Source organism: Arachis hypogaea, chromosome 9 (genome assembly GCF_003086295.3).
Source record: "Arachis hypogaea cultivar Tifrunner chromosome 9, arahy.Tifrunner.gnm2.J5K5, whole genome shotgun sequence".
NCBI classification, from domain to species: domain Eukaryota; kingdom Viridiplantae; phylum Streptophyta; class Magnoliopsida; order Fabales; family Fabaceae; genus Arachis; species Arachis hypogaea.
This window is the reverse complement of record NC_092044.1, coordinates 46,978,724-46,994,748: the sequence shown is the minus strand read 5'-3', so window position 1 is coordinate 46,994,748 and position 16,025 is coordinate 46,978,724. Positions and strand designations below refer to the sequence as shown.

The following is a 16,025-nucleotide window of genomic DNA, read 5'->3' as shown; positions in this document are numbered from 1 at the left end:
CTAACATAAACCACCTACATAAACCACTAACATAAACCACCAACATAAACCACTAACATAAACCACTACCCTAAACCACAAACCTAAACCACTAGCATAAACCACTAACTTAAACCGCTAACTTAAACCACTAACATAAACCACCTACATAAACCACTAACATAAACCACCATCTAACCCACATACAAAACCACTAAGGCACAAATAGAGCTAGAATCAAAAATAGTTCCGTACTTACCTCCTTGTTGATGACCCCGGCTATATGAGCAACTCCGTCCAAGCGATATAACCGTGCCGGATTGTCCCCCATGAGCAGAGTATTCCGTTCAGGTCTTCCTTGGAGAGAATCTGGGTCATTTTCTCTGAGATTTTGTGGGGTAGGGGAGAGGAATAATAGTTCAAATGAGGGTGATTCGAACTCCTTATATAGCCGAATCACCCCTAATTCGAACCACCTTGGTTCGAATTATGAAGGAGCACGCCAAGGGTAATTCGAACCAGCTTGGTTCGAATTACATGGTTTGGTTTCGAATGAATAATTCGAACTAGATCAGTTCGAATTACGTGCATTATGAGTTCGAACCACCTTGGTTCGAATTACGTTGAAACTTCCTCTCCTAATTCGAACCAGCCTGGTTCGATTTACTAAGGTTTGTAGTTCGAACCAACTTGGTTCGAATTACATAAAGATAGTGTTTGACTTATTGCTGAAACGATTTTCGGTTTGGCGTATTTACGTTACACACTTCTTGGCTTGGCTTATTATGGTTTTTTGCCCTATTATAAAATTCAATTAATTTTCAGCAACAAAATGCAATATCTTAATTCAATTATATATCAATATACACAAACATAAATGATCCAATAATCTAATTATTCAAACTACATCAAATATTCAAATTCACAATTTCACATCAATATCCTAATTCACATCAATTATTCAAATTTCAAACAGCATCAAATTCTAATTTCTAAATTGATAAAATCGATTCTTACTCAAAAGTGGAGAGCCGAGACCAATTGAGAGTCAGAGACGCAGAGACAGATAGTGACAGAGACGATGTAGTGACGAGGCAGAAGACAGAAAACGGAGAAACAAAGAGCAAGCAAGCAGGCGAGCAGAGTAGGTTAAGAGACACTGAGACAGTGAGTCAGCGATAAGCCAGTAGCATCGATGACTCCGCGACAGCGATGCGGATTGTGGAAAAATGAGAAGGTGAGCGGCGAGCTGTACATCAGTTATGCGAGGGGGAGAAGGAGGGCAAAGACAAATTTGAGAAAGGAGAGAAAGAGAAGAGTGTTACGGGCTTTGGGATTTCAATTTTAGGGGTGAAGTCAAATTGTTTTTGGGAGTGGAGTTTAAGGTGGGGTCAAATTATTTTTAGAATTTTAATTTTGGGGTAGGGTCAAATTATATTTGGGAGTAGAGACACCTATTTTTTTTACTAAGTGCTTCTTAGTAATTTGTCAAATTTTACTAGGGACACTTGCCCCACTCAACTATGAATACATCCATCCCCACACATTAATATTTATTAACATAAATAATCCAATTAATTAACTATGAGTTCGACCAAATTAAACAAGATAATATAACAAACGGATAAATTATTAAAATAGTACTAAAAAAAGGATAAATAACTATTTTTTACTATAAAAGATTTAAACATTATGTTCATACAAAATAATTTTCGTTCGACAAAAATGATCAATTGTTGATAATTTGGTAAACACTTCTTTCTTTTTCTTTTCTTTCCTCATCTTCTTCCATAATTACTACCACTTTCACGTTAAAAACCACCATCTCCTCTTCCTTCATTACCACCATCACCATCGTCACAATTTCATAGTCATCCTTCACCATTATCCTCCACCATTGTCGTCTGTTATGCAACTATTTTTCATATTCATCATCATCCTCTACTAGCACTACTATAAGAAAATAAAGCATTTGTAACAAAAATTTTGTATCAAATTTAAAATTGCTACAAAAAATTATTTTTTTTTAACAAAAAAATTAGTGATTTTACAGAATAATAATATTTAGTAACAACAATACAATTTGTTATAAAACGATCTAATATTTTATAATAGCCTGATTTTTTTGTTACATATTATGTTGGCTTTTGTAACAAATTAGCGTTTTGTTACAAAATTTTATAATATTTTAGTAACAAATGATGTTGCAAAAGTTCAAAATAATTTTAATAAAATATCCATTGGTTTTAAAAATTCTAATTATTTTGTAACAAAATCATAAAATTCAATATTGTTTGCAACAAGTTATGTGTTTGTTACAAAATTCAAAGACTTTTTATAACTAAAAAAAGTTATTTCAAAATGTTAAAATTTTTAAGTATGAAAAAAAATTTGTTTATATAATTTTTTGCAGAATAATTTTATTTTTTTTAAAAATGTAATTTTTAAAAATATTATTTGTATTAATTAAGTATAAAAAATTAATGTTAAATTATCATTTTTTTAAATTGTAGATATTATTTTATATTGTTTTAAAAGATTAATATATAGTTGTTACTAATCAAGTTTTAAATGCTCACTAAAAATTAATTTCTCAAATTAAAAAAAATTAACTCTGAAACACAACGAAAAAATTAAAAGTAAAAAAGTGTAAAAATACTAATTTCTAACCCTCACCTTCACCAACTTTGTCCTGGCTAGCGACCCGCACCTTTTCTCTTCCTTTCTCCTCCTCGTAGCGCCTATCTGTCTTCGTTGTCCTCCCTAGCAAGGCTCTACGCAGCAGCAGACCAGCAGCAGACCAGCAGCACGTCGTCGTCCTCCATGACTCCACACAGGCCACAACAACTCTCTGGCAATAGGGGAGCATACCATCATCCTCGTAGCGCCTTTCTCTCTCTACGACTTCCTTGCACTCTGCCACTCCATCATCAACTCATCAAGAATGGAGCCTCTGAGTCAGGTTAGTTCTTCAATTTCTGATTCAGTCTCTTGCTATCTTTTGCTTCTAAATTTCTTTGTTCTTGCTATTGTTTTTTGCTTCTTGATTTTTTCTGTTCTTGCTATTGTTTGTTCTTCATTTCTATTGTTGTTCTTCACTGCTATTTATTTGTCGTTCTTGCTATTGTTTGTTATTCTTGATTTCTGTTCTTAATTTGTTGTTCTTCACTGTTGCTAATTTTTTGTTATTGATTTCTAATTTGTTGTTCTTCACTGTTGGTTGCTGCTATTGTTATTTTTTTAATTTGTTAATTGTTATTAATTTTAATTTATTAGTTCTATAATTTTTTGTGCTTGATTTTAATTTTTTTTAACTTTACTATATTGTTATGATGGCTACTATTTTTTGTGTTTAATTTGTTGTTGATTCAGTAATTTATCGTTGCTTTTTTTGTTTTGATTCACTGATGTGCTGTTATTTACTGATATTTTTCTGTAGTAATTTTGAAGTTTGATCACAGTATAAGTGACAATATTGGTGAAATTGATCGTGGAACTGATGGACATTAACGCGAGCAAGATGCTGATTTAGAATTTTACAAGTTATAAAGCTTAACAACTGGGAGTTGAATGTCACAAATTCAAATCAATAATCGGGAGTTGAATGTCATTCTCTCTTAGACTTGTAATTAAATGTACATCATTGGTTATGAAATTTGGGGTTTTAAATATGAATGCGGAAAGGTAAGGTAACTAGAAATTAAAGAGCAACCAACAATAAAATTGCAACAAGTAAAGGTAGTAAGCAAGTACACAACTATCTAGTAAGCATGCGTTGAGATGGCAACAATTAGGAAGTAACTACGCTAGGAAGCAATGGAATTAAACTAGAAAGACTACGAGAATTGAATGAATAAAAGAGATGATAATCAAATACTTAAAAATCTTTTGCTAGGATTGAGAATTTAGGCTTCCTATCCTTGTTATTAACGGCAAACATAGAAATTATTAAGAGTTATTCCCACTTCGTCATCCCTTAATATTGGGGGAAAGTCAAATAGGCATAATTGATTTCAATTCACAAATCCTAATCAACTTACCAATTAAATTTGGTAAAAGATTAGCGTTAGTGGAAACCAAATCAACTATTAACCCTAAATTACCACTCAATATTGGACATTGATAACTCAAGGATCCCTGATTACTCAACTCCAAGCCAAAAATTCAAAAATCTACTTGTAATACCCTTACTATCAAAATGTCATGTTTCTGGCTATGCCACTCTGATAGCAAGAATATTACGACGACATCTATATACTTAATAATAGAATATAAGCGTTTGACTCAAAACTGTATCGCTGTTTTCTTTGAAAAAACTAGAAGATATTTTTTCTTAATCAAACATGCATATATATATAACAAAATTCAATCACAATCCTCATACATATATACTTACATATAAACATACCAGAGTTTATATACAAGTAACTTATAAATAGTATAAGCATACATATAATTAGAACTCCTATCCCTCTTCCAAAATATAATAATAAAGGCGTGGAAAACTATAATATATACAATGATATACGACACAATTAGATGCACAGATGGAACTCCTTAAACTCTTCATCTATCTTGAAAAGAAAAATCTCTAGGGGGTGAGAACATCATCCTCTCTGGTTCTCAATAGAGGATTTTTAAGAATTGTTATAAGAGGATACGTATAAGAAAAGAATTTATTTCATCTGCAGTGATTATCGTCTTATGAATCTATTCAAAACATTAATAACTAATTATCCAAAATTTCAAAGTTCACTTCCAATAGTTAAAAGAATTTCAAAACTCAATTAATAAATCATATCATAATCAATTTCAGCCTCCAGCCCAACATATAATCAAATCTCGTTATGACCTCCGGCCCAAAAAAATCAACTCAGCCTTCGACCCAACTCAAGTCAAAACACGATCTCTGGCCCAACTTAAATCAAATCACCATCAATACTAATCTCAACACAAAATTAATTACCGGCATCAAATGGTACAAGGCAATACACTCAGAGAACAATTTTAGCCAGTACCATATCAGGAACAACCCTCAGCATCACCACCGCCAACATAAGGGATCTCTCAGTTGTTCAATCATAGACAAAACAATACAAAGAATACACAAACAGAGAAGACAATTAAGACAATTAGTTCAATTAGCATATAGGTAAAATTATGCAATTACGCAAGCCAAATACAAGTTGCATACCCAAACAATACACACAAATGTAGTATGATGCGTGCCTGTCTTACTTGCCATGAGCTCACGTGTCGGTTAATTGCCAAAACCCGACACATGCAATAGCTAACCCGGATATTGACCTCTCTGCTGTTTACTTGCTATATAAATAGTATAACCTCGCAAAGTGAGTGTCCTGTACACCTTGCAGACAGAGGGAACCTCGCAAGGTTGAGTGCCCTGCACACCTCACAGAGTTAAGTGCTATGTACACCTCGTTGGAAGAATAACATGTATTTCTCACAAGGTGAGTGCCCTGTACACCTCTTAGGCATAATGACCTGTATCTTTTTCAAAACTCATTATTCAACGAGTGGGATAAAACCACCTTTCTCGCCATATCAATCCAAAACTCATTTCAATCCAACATAGTCAAACATAAAAAAAATTAGAATTAATAATACAGAATTGAACCGAAGAAAATTCTCAACCTTGTATCCAACTTTTGGTGTGACAAGCGAGGGAATCCTCAACCTCAAGCTTGTCCACCATAACAAGAGAGGAAATCCTCAATCTCATCTTTAATTCAGATCAATTCAATAAAACTCATTTTCATAAAATCAAAAATCTCAAATTAAACTTGATAATCCATTCTTCAATTCCATTTGAAAATTCCCAAAAGCATAACTCTATGATTTGAAGTAATTGCATAAAAATTACTTTCAACTTCATTCTCAAGTTCAATAATTTTTCGAGACCTAAAAATCATCTTTCTTCACCAATCAAATTTAAATACTGTAAATTCACCAAAACTCCTGAAAAGATAATTCTTTAATCAAACTCAAAACATAAGTCTTTTGATATCAAATCAAGTCAAAACATAATTCCTTTCTGAAATAAATTAAACTCAAAATGTAACAACTCAAATTTTTATGCCAACATGATGTTATTCCAGCAATGTTATTTCAACGATTAGTTTTATTTCGGCGAGCCATTTTCGAACCCAGAAGTAAAATAAATAGTAATATAATTTTATTATTATATTATTTATTTATTTTACTTGCTCTAGTTATAATAGAGTTTAGATAATAATATTATTATTATAAAGCTCGATATTCGTCAATATAAGTGATTATCAGTATTTCTTGATAAGCTTAGATTTACTAATACTCCATCATATATTTTTTGTCATCAAGTTACTAATGTCATTTACATTAGTAACTCGTATATAATTATCCTTGTATATAATAGTACTTATGTATTAATATATCCAGTCTTCATAATTATTTATTTCAGATATTTATAATTTGAACCACTACCTCAGTTACACCAAAACTTGCCAAACCTCTTTTACCATTATTAATGTAAGACCCTGGATTTTGGGAAATTAAATAATAAGTTATTGTATGATTTGAAATATTTACTCAAAATTATATTTTCAGTGAATTTTATATACTATATTTTGAATAATTAGTTTTTTAACCTTATTCTATAAACAAAAGAAAATTAATTTGATTATCTTTATTGAATTAGTATATATTTGAAAGTAATTTACCAGTTGATAATAAAATAGTATTTTAAAGATAATTATTTTGTAATTAATTTGGTTTCAGATTTATACCCTATCCCTTAATTTTATTAAAAATCCCAAATTTTACCATTATCATAATTTCACAATCCTAATTTACACTTACTAACCTAAACCCTAACACATAATGCCCACCCTCTAACCCTAATTCAGTGCCACCTTCCTTCACTCTCATCTTCCACATTATGCGACACACACACACACCATGGGAAAGAAAAGAAAGAAAGGAAAAAAAAAGAGACAGAGACCCGAGAGAAAGCAAAGATCAGAACAGAAGGAAGGAAGGGGGGACCTTGTCGCCGCTGATCTACCGAAGGGCGGCTGCACGCGAGGAGCCTGGTCCGCTGCCGCTGTCTCACATGCTCCTATCATCGTCACAGCCGCATGCAAGGAAGCTTCGCCATCACAAAAACCCAAGATGGAGAGGAGAGAACACGAGGAGGAGCCATTCACGTCGGTTGCTGCGACCTCACCGTCGAGACCCCTACCGCCGCACACCGCCGTCGTTTGTGGAGAAGTCGCCATCAAGGCCAAGTCCAAAGGAGAGAGAAAGAGGCTATCACGAATTAGAACTTAGGAAAGGGAGAGAACCATTGCAAAAAGGGAGGGGGAGGACGTTGTCTCACTGTGTGCCGTCGTTGCAGGAGCCGACCTCGCCGTTGCCGCTGCAATCTCCTCCCCCGGCCGTGGTAGTTTTGGTTCTGATCTAGCCATGGTTGTCGAGGAATACTATTGAGGTTGTTGAGGTTTTTCCGTCATCATCAGAACCGCTACGGATGTTACTGTCGCTCTGTTTCCCATGATTTCCCTTTATTACAGTAAGCATTTCTATTCCGAAACCCTTACATCTAATGTATATGTGTTATATTAAGAATTTGGTGAAACTCTGAGATGTTGGTTATGTAGGGTCGAGTTCTGGGTCTTGCATGTTGAGTTTTATGGTTGTCGCATGTAATACCTAGCTGCTGCATCGTCATCGGAGCTCTCTGCCACTGTGCAGATTGTTGAGAGTTGTCACTGGAGTTGTTATGCTTCCATTCTCTTGTTCCACTAGTAAGGCTAATTTAGTTGTACCCTGTGCCACTATAATGTTGAATTAATCAACTCTGTCCTACTTTGTAAATATGTTCCTTCACATCCTTGCTCCGAACTCTTTCAGTTTCTGTTGTTTGCTGGTGCCTTTGTAGGTGTTGCCGCTGTGAAATCTAGTTGGGGTTGACGCCATTGTTTTCGAGCTGAGGGAAAGGAGTTCAATTGACGCGTAGGGTTCGAATTTCGACTATTTAAGGTAGGGTTTTTCATAAAATTTTATTTGCATTACAGAGTTGTTATAAATAGATATTCGAGTAAACACCCAACTCGGTCCCTGTCCATATCAAATTAGGAAAACGCGATCCCTCACCAAAAAAGTAACCCACGTCTGTCCCTATCTATGCATAAAATAACTCATCGCGCCCCATCCCATGTATCCTCGTCCATGGCCAGGGACCGAGGTGGGTTACTTTTTTGGTGAGGGATCGCGTTGTCCTAATTTAAAATAGACAGGGACCGGGTTGGGTGTTTACTCAAAAAAAATATTAAAATTAGTAGTGTCAAAAAATATTACAAATTTAATATTATAAAAAATTATATAAAGACTAGTTGACTAATTGTGAATACGTTTGTGATGAGCGGATAATTTATACGCTTTTTGGCATTGTTTTTAGGTAGTTTTTAGTATGATTTAGTTAGTTTTTAGTATATAATTATTAGTTTTTATGCAAAAATTACATTTCTGGACTTTACTATGAGTTTGTGTATTTTTTTGTGATTTCAGGTATTTTCTGGCTGAAATTGAGGGACCTAAGCAAAAATCTGATTCAGGAGCTGAAAAAGGACTGCAGATGCTGTTGGATTCTGACTTCCCTGCACTCGAAATGGCTTTTTTGGGGCTGCAGAAACTCAATTGGCTCGCTCTCAATTGCGTTGGAAAGTAGACATCTTGACCTTCCCAACAATGTATAATAGTTTCTACTTTGCCAGAGATTTGATTGCCCAAACTGGCATTCCAAATCAGCATAAAAATTCTGGCGTAAAAGGCCAAAACTGGCTCCAGAATTGGAGTTAAACGCCCAAACTGGCACCAAAGCTGACGTTTAACTCCAAGAAAAGCCTGTGCACGTGAAAGCTTCAATGCTCAGCACAAGCACACACCAAGTGGGCCCTAGAAGTGAATTTCTGCATCATTTACTTATTTCTGTAAACCCTAGGTTATATTGATCATCTTTGATCTTGGGATTAGGTCTTTGAACCCTTTTTCTATTGTTTCATGTTATTTGGGAGGCATGGCCATTTGGCCATGTCTAGACCTTGTTCTTATGTATTTTCAATGGTGGAGTTTCTACACATCATAGATTAAGGTGTGGAGCTCTGCTGTTCCTCATGAATTAATGCAAAGTACTATTGTTCTTCTATTCAATTCATGCTTATTCTTGTTCTAAGATATTCACTCATACTTCAACCTGATGGATGTGATGATCCGTGAAACTCATCATCATCCTCCCTTATGAACGCGTGCCTGACAACCACTTTCGTTCTATCTGCGAGAGCTTGAGTATGTATCTCTTGGCCTCTTGGTTCACGAAGCATGGTTGCCTCTCTTGACAATAGAGCTTTCATTCTGTGCAATCAGAGTCTTTGTGGTATAAGCTAGAATCAAATGGGCAGCATTCTTGAGATCCAGAAAGTCTAAACCTTGTCTGTGGTATTCTGAGTAGGATCTGGGATGGGATGACTATGACGATCTTCAAACTCGCGATTGTGGGGCGCAGTGACAGTGCACAAAAGGATCAATGGATCTTATTCCAATATGATCGAGAACCGATAGCTGATTGGCCATGCGGGAAACCGTAGAGGACCATTTTCACTGAGAGAATGGATGGTAGCCATTGACAATGGTGATCCACCTACATACAGCTTGCCATGGAAAGGAGTATGGATGATTGGATGAAGGCAATAGGAAAGCAGAGGCTCAGAGGGAGTAAAGCATCTTCACACGCTTATCTGAAATTCTCACCAATAAATTGCATAAGTATTTCTATCATATTTTATGTTTTATTTCGTTCTTTTAATTATCAAAACCCCATAACCATTTGAATCCACCTGACTGAGATTTACAAGATGACCATAGCTTGCTTCAAGCTGACAATCTCCGTGGGATCGATCCTTACTCACGTAAGGTATTACTTGGACAACCCAGTGCACTTGCTAGTCAGCTGCATGAAGTTGTGTATCACGATTTCGTCTACCAAGTTTTTGGCGCTGTTGTCAGGGATTGTTCGAGTTTGGACAACTGACGGTTCATCTTGTTGCTTAGATTAGGTATTTTTTATTTATTTTATTCTTCAGAATTTTTAAGAACGAATTCTAGAGTTTCAGATGATGCTTTTATCATCACAGGAGCAAGTTGATTCCCATCAATTTGGCTGTTGTATGTAATGTCTTGTTGAAGCTTGGCTGGCCATGTCTAATCCTTTTAGACTGAAATTTTAGACTAACATTGCATGATTCCTGGAATTCTTATTAACAATTTTGAGTTCCTTATTTTCTTTTCCAAAAATAATTTTTGAAAAAAAATATAAAAAAATTATAAAATCATAAAACAAAAAATTAATTTGTGTTTCTTGTTTGAGTCTAGTGTCAAATTTCAAGTTTGGTGTCAATTACATGTTTCTATTTTTCTTGCATTTTTCGAAAATATATGCATTATGTTCTTCATTGATCTTCAAGTTGTTCTTGATGATTTTCTTTGTCTGATCTTTAAATTCTTTTATTTTGTGTCTTTTGTTGTTTCTCATGTGCATTCTCAATTTGTTAGTGTCTCTAGTATAAAAATTTCTAAGTTTGGTGTCTTGCATGTCTTTCTTTTCTTAAAAATTTTCAAAAAAAATATGTTCTTGATGTTCATCTTGACATTCAAAGTGTTCTTGCATGCATTGCTCATTTGATCTTAGTTTTTCATGATTAGTTTCATTTTGTTGTTTTTTCTCTCTCATCATTAAAAATTCAAAAAAAAATTTCAAAATTATGTCTTTTGAAGATTCAAAACGTACAGCAGAGGAATCACAGAGAAAAAGCTGGGCGTTCAAAATGCCTAGTAAGAAAGGATTTTTGGCATTTAAACGCTAGCCAGGGTACCTGGCTGGGCGTTTAATGCCCAAGGAGGTAGCTAAGTGGGCGTTTAACGCCAGGATAACACCAAGGAGTTAATTTTATTTTCAATTCAAATCGTTTTCAATTTTTCAAGTTTTAAAACCAATTTTTCAAAATCTTATCTTTTTCATATCCTCCTCTTATCAATCATATCTTTTTCAAATCAACTCTTGTTCATTTTTCTTTTAATATTTTTGAAAATCCTTGCTAGCAATTAATGTTGTGATTCAAAAATTTCAAGTTTTTTACTTTCTTGTTAAGAAAGGTTCAATATTTGAATTTTAGAATCATATCTTTTAATTTCTTGTTAGTCAAGTCATCAATTTTAAAAATCAAATCATTTTTTAAATATTTTTCAATCATATCTTTTCAATCATATCTTTTTAAAATCATATCTTTTTAAAATCAAATTTTTTCAATCATATCTCTTTTAATTTGATTTCAAACTTTCTTTTTCTAACTTCTTATCTTTTCAAAATTATTTTCAAATCTTTTTCAACTAATCACTATTTCTTATCTTTTTCAAAACCTCCTAACTACTTCTCTCTCTCTAATTTTCGAAAACTATTAACAACTTTTTCAAAAATCTTTTTAATTAACTAATTGTTTTAAACTCCAATTTTATTCTATTTAAAATTTTTTCGAAAATTCCCTCTCTCATCTCTTTCTATTTAATCACTAACACTCCTCTTTTAATAATTCAGACCCCCTCCCTCTCTATAAGTTCGAATTCTTCTCTCTACCTCATCCTTCTATTCTTCTTATCCTCTAACACATAAAGGAATCTCTATGCTGTGACATAGAGGATTCCATACTTTCTTTGTTTTCTTCTCTTTCATATGAGTAGGAACAAAGATAAAGGCATTCTTGTTGAAGCTGATCCTGAACCTGAAAGGACTCTGAAGAGGAAGCTAAGAGAAGCTAAAGCACAACTCTCTGGAGAGGACCTGACAGAAATTTTTGAAAAAGAAGAAGACATGGAAACCGAAAATAACAACAATGCCAACAATGTAAAAAAGGTGCTTGGTGACTTTACTGCACCTATTCCCGACTTCTATGGGAGAAGCATCTCTATTCATGCCATTGGAGCAAACAACTTTGAGCTTAAGCCTCAATTAGTTTCTCTGATGCAACAGAATTACAAGTTTTATGGACTTCCATTGGAAGATCCTCATCAGTTCTTGGCTGAATTCTTGTAAATCTATGACACTGTTAAGGCCAATGGAGTTGATCCCGAGGTCTACAGACTTATGATCTTCCCTTTTGTTGTAAGAGACAGAGCTAGTATATGGTTGAATTCACAACCTAGAGACAGCCTGAACTCTTGGAAAAAGCTAGTCAATGCCTTCTTAGCTAAATTCTTTTCACCTCAAAAGATGAGTAAGCTTAGAGTGGAAGTTCAAACCTTCAAACAGAAGGAAGGTGAATCCCTCTATGAAGCTTGGGAAAGATACAAGCAATTGATCAGAAGATGTCCCTCTGACATGCTTTCAGAATGGAGCATCATAGGTATTTTCTATGATGGTCTGTCTGAGTTATCCAAGATGTCATTGGACCATTCTGCAGGCGGATCTATTCATCTGAAGAAAACGCCTGCAGAAGCCCAGGAACTCATTGAAATGGTTACAAATAACCAGTTCATGTACACTTCTAAAAGAAATCCTGTGAACAATGGGACAACCCAGAAGAAAGGAGTTCTTGAGATTGATACTCTGAATGCCATATTGGCTCAGAACAAAATATTGACTAAGCAAGTCAATATAATTTCTCAGAATCTGACTAGATTGCAAGCTGCATCTGGCAGTGCTAAAGAAGCCTCATCTGAAGGAGAAGCTTATGACCCTGAGAATCCTGCAATGGAAGAGGTGAATTACATGGGAGAACCCTATGGAAACACCTACAATTCTTCATGGAGGAATCACCCAAATTTCTCATGGAAGGATCAACAGAAGCCTCAACAAGGCATCAACAACAATGATGGTGGAAGAAATAGGTTTAACAATAGCAAGCCTTTTCCATCATCTTCTTAGCAACAGACAGGGAACTCTGAGCAGAATCGTTCTGGCTTAGCAACCATAGTCTCTAATCTATCTAAGACCACACTAAGTTTCATGAGTGAAATAAGATCTTCCATTAGAAATTTGGAGGCACAAGTGGGTTAGCTGAGTAAAAAGGTTACTGAAACTCCTTCTAGCACTCTCCCAAGCAATACAGAAGAAAATCCCAAGAGATAGTGCAAGGCCATAACCATGACCAACATGGCCGAACCTGGAGAAAGTGAGGAGGACGTGATTCCTAGAGAGAAAGACCTCATGGGACATCCACTGACCACTAGGGAGTTCCCTCATGAGGAACAAAAGAAATCTGAGGCTCATCTAGAGATCATAGAGATTCCACTGAACTTTCTATTACCATTCATGAGCTCTAAAGAATATTCTTCTTCTAAAGAATATGAAGTTACTACTAAAGAGCAAATTGCTCAGTATCTAGGAGCAATCATGAAGCTGAATGCCAAATTATTTGGTAATGAGACTTGGGAGGATGAACCTCCATTGCTCATTAATGAACTAAACACCCTGGCTCAGCTGAAGATACCTCATAAGAAACCGGATCCTGGAAGGTTCTTAATACCTTGCACCATTGGCACCATAATCTTTGAGAAGGCTCTGTGTGACCTGGGGTCAAGTGTAAATCTCATGCCACTCTCTACGATAGAAAAACTAGGGATCTTTGAGGTACAAGATGCAAGAATCTCATTGGAGATGGCAGACAATTCAAGGAAACATGCTTATGGACTTGTAGAGGATGTCTTAGTGAAGGTTGAAGGCCTTTACATCCCTGCTGACTTCATAATCCTGGACACTGGGAAGAATAAGAATGAATCCATCATCATTGGCAGACCCTTCCTAACCACAGCAAAAGCTGTGATTGATGTTGACAGAGGAGAGTTGGTCCTTCAAGTGAATGAGGACTATATTATGTTTAAGGCTTACAGATCTCCTTCTGTACACATGGAGAAGAAGCATGAAAAGCTTCTCTCAATATAGAGTCAAATAGAGCCCCCACATTTAACCTCTAAATTTGGTGTTGGGAGGCCACAACCATGCTTTGAGAATCTATGAGGCTCCATGAGAGCTCATTGTCAAGCTATTGATATTAAAGAAGCACTTATTGGGAGGCAACCCAATTTTTATTTGTCTATGTTAAATTTCCATTGTTATTTTATGTTTTCTTTAGGTTGATCATATGGAGTCACAAAAATAACTGCAAAAATCAAAGCAAATTAAAAAATAGCATTAAAAATAGCACACCCTGGAGGAGGAGCTTATTGGCGTTTAAACGCCAGTAAGGGTAGCAGAATGGGCGTTAAACGCCCAGTCTGGCACCATTCTGGGCGTTTAACGCCAGAAAAGGGCACCAGACTGGCATTTAATGCCAGAAAAGGGCACTAAGTTGGCGTTCAACGCCAGAAAAGGAAGAAAAGCTGGCATTAAATGCCAGAAATAGGCAGCAACCTGGCGTTTAACGCCAGGATTGGCACTCAGAGGATGTTTGCACGCCAGAATGGTGTAGGGATGAGAAATCCTTGACACCTCAGGATTTGTGGACCCCACAGGATCCCAACCTACCTCAACTCACTCTCTCTTCTTCACACATTCCAATAACACCCTTCCCCAAATACCCTTCACCAATCACCTCCATCTCTCTTCCCCATATCCTCTTCACCACTCACATCCATCCACTCTTCCCCAAAAACCCCACCTACCCCACCTTTCAAAATTCAAAAACTTTTCCTCCTAAACCCAACCCCCAATACACAAACCTACCCCTCTCTCCACTCCTATATAAACCCATCATCCATCCTTCATTTTCACACATCATACACACTACTTTTCCCCTAAAAGGCCGAACCTTTCTTCACCCTCTTTCTCCTCCATTTTTTCTTCTTTTCCATCTTTCTTTCTTACTTTGCTCAAGGACGAGCAAACCTTTTATGTTTGGTGTGGAAAAAATGTTGCTTTTTGTTTTTCCATTACCATTTATGGCCCTTAAGACCGGAGAAACTTCTAGAAAGAGGAAAGGGAAGGCAAAAGCTTCCACCTCCGAGTCATGGAAGATGGAAAGATTCATCTATAAGGTCCATCAAGACCACTTCTAAGAATTTGTGGCCAAGAAGAAGGTTATTGATGAGCGGATATTTTATACGCTTTTTGGGGGTAATTTCATGTAGATTTTAGTGTATTCTAGTTAGTTTCAAGTATATTTTTATTAGTTTTTAGGCAAAATTCATATTTCTGGACTTTACTATGAGTTTGTGTATTTTTTTGTGATTTCAGGTATTTTCTGGATGAAATTGAGGGAGCTGAGCAAAAATCTGATTTAAGCTGAAAAAGGACTGCTGATGCTGTTGGATTTTGACCTCCCTACACTCGGAATGGATTTTTTGGAGCTACAGGAGTCCAATTGGCGCGCCCTTAATTGGGTTGGAAAGTAGACATCCAGGGCTTTTCAGCAATATATAATAGTCCATACTTTGCACGAAGATAAACGATGTAAACTGGCATTTAACACCAGTTCCATGTTGCATTCTGGCGTTCAGCGCCAGAAATAGGTTACAAGTTGGAGTTAAATGCCAGAAACAGGTTACAACCTTGCGTTTAACTCCAGAAACAGCCCAGGCACGTGAGAAGCTCAAGTCTCAGCCCCAACACACACCAAGTGGGCCTCAGAAGTGGATTTCTGCACCATCTATCTTAGTTTACTCATTTTCTGTAAACCTAGGTTACCTGCAGTTTAGTATTTAAACAACTTTTAGAGACTTATTTTGTATCTCATGACATTTTAGATCTGAATTTTGTATTCTCTGATGGCATGAGTCTCTAAACTCCATTGTTGGGGGTGAGGAGCTCTGCAGCGTCTCGATGAATTAATACAATGATTTCTGTTTTCCATTCAAACACGCTTGTTTCTATCTAAGATGCTGATTTGTACTTAATTGTGATGGATGTGATGATCTGTGACACTCATCACCATTCTCAACCCATGAACGTGTGCCTGACAAACACCTCCGTTCTACATTAGATTGAATGAGTATATCTTAGA

The 16,025-nt window shown here is 35.8% G+C and overlaps 1 non-coding gene across 1 annotated transcript; it reads right to left on the bottom strand.

Moving 5' to 3' along the window:
* Positions 1-12,304: 12,304 nt before the first annotated feature.
* Positions 12,305-12,412, bottom strand: LOC112713896 (small nucleolar RNA R71). Its single transcript, XR_003158856.1, has one exon. It is a non-coding gene; the product is annotated as a small nucleolar RNA R71 (small nucleolar RNA).
* Positions 12,413-16,025: the final 3,613 nt, after the last annotated feature.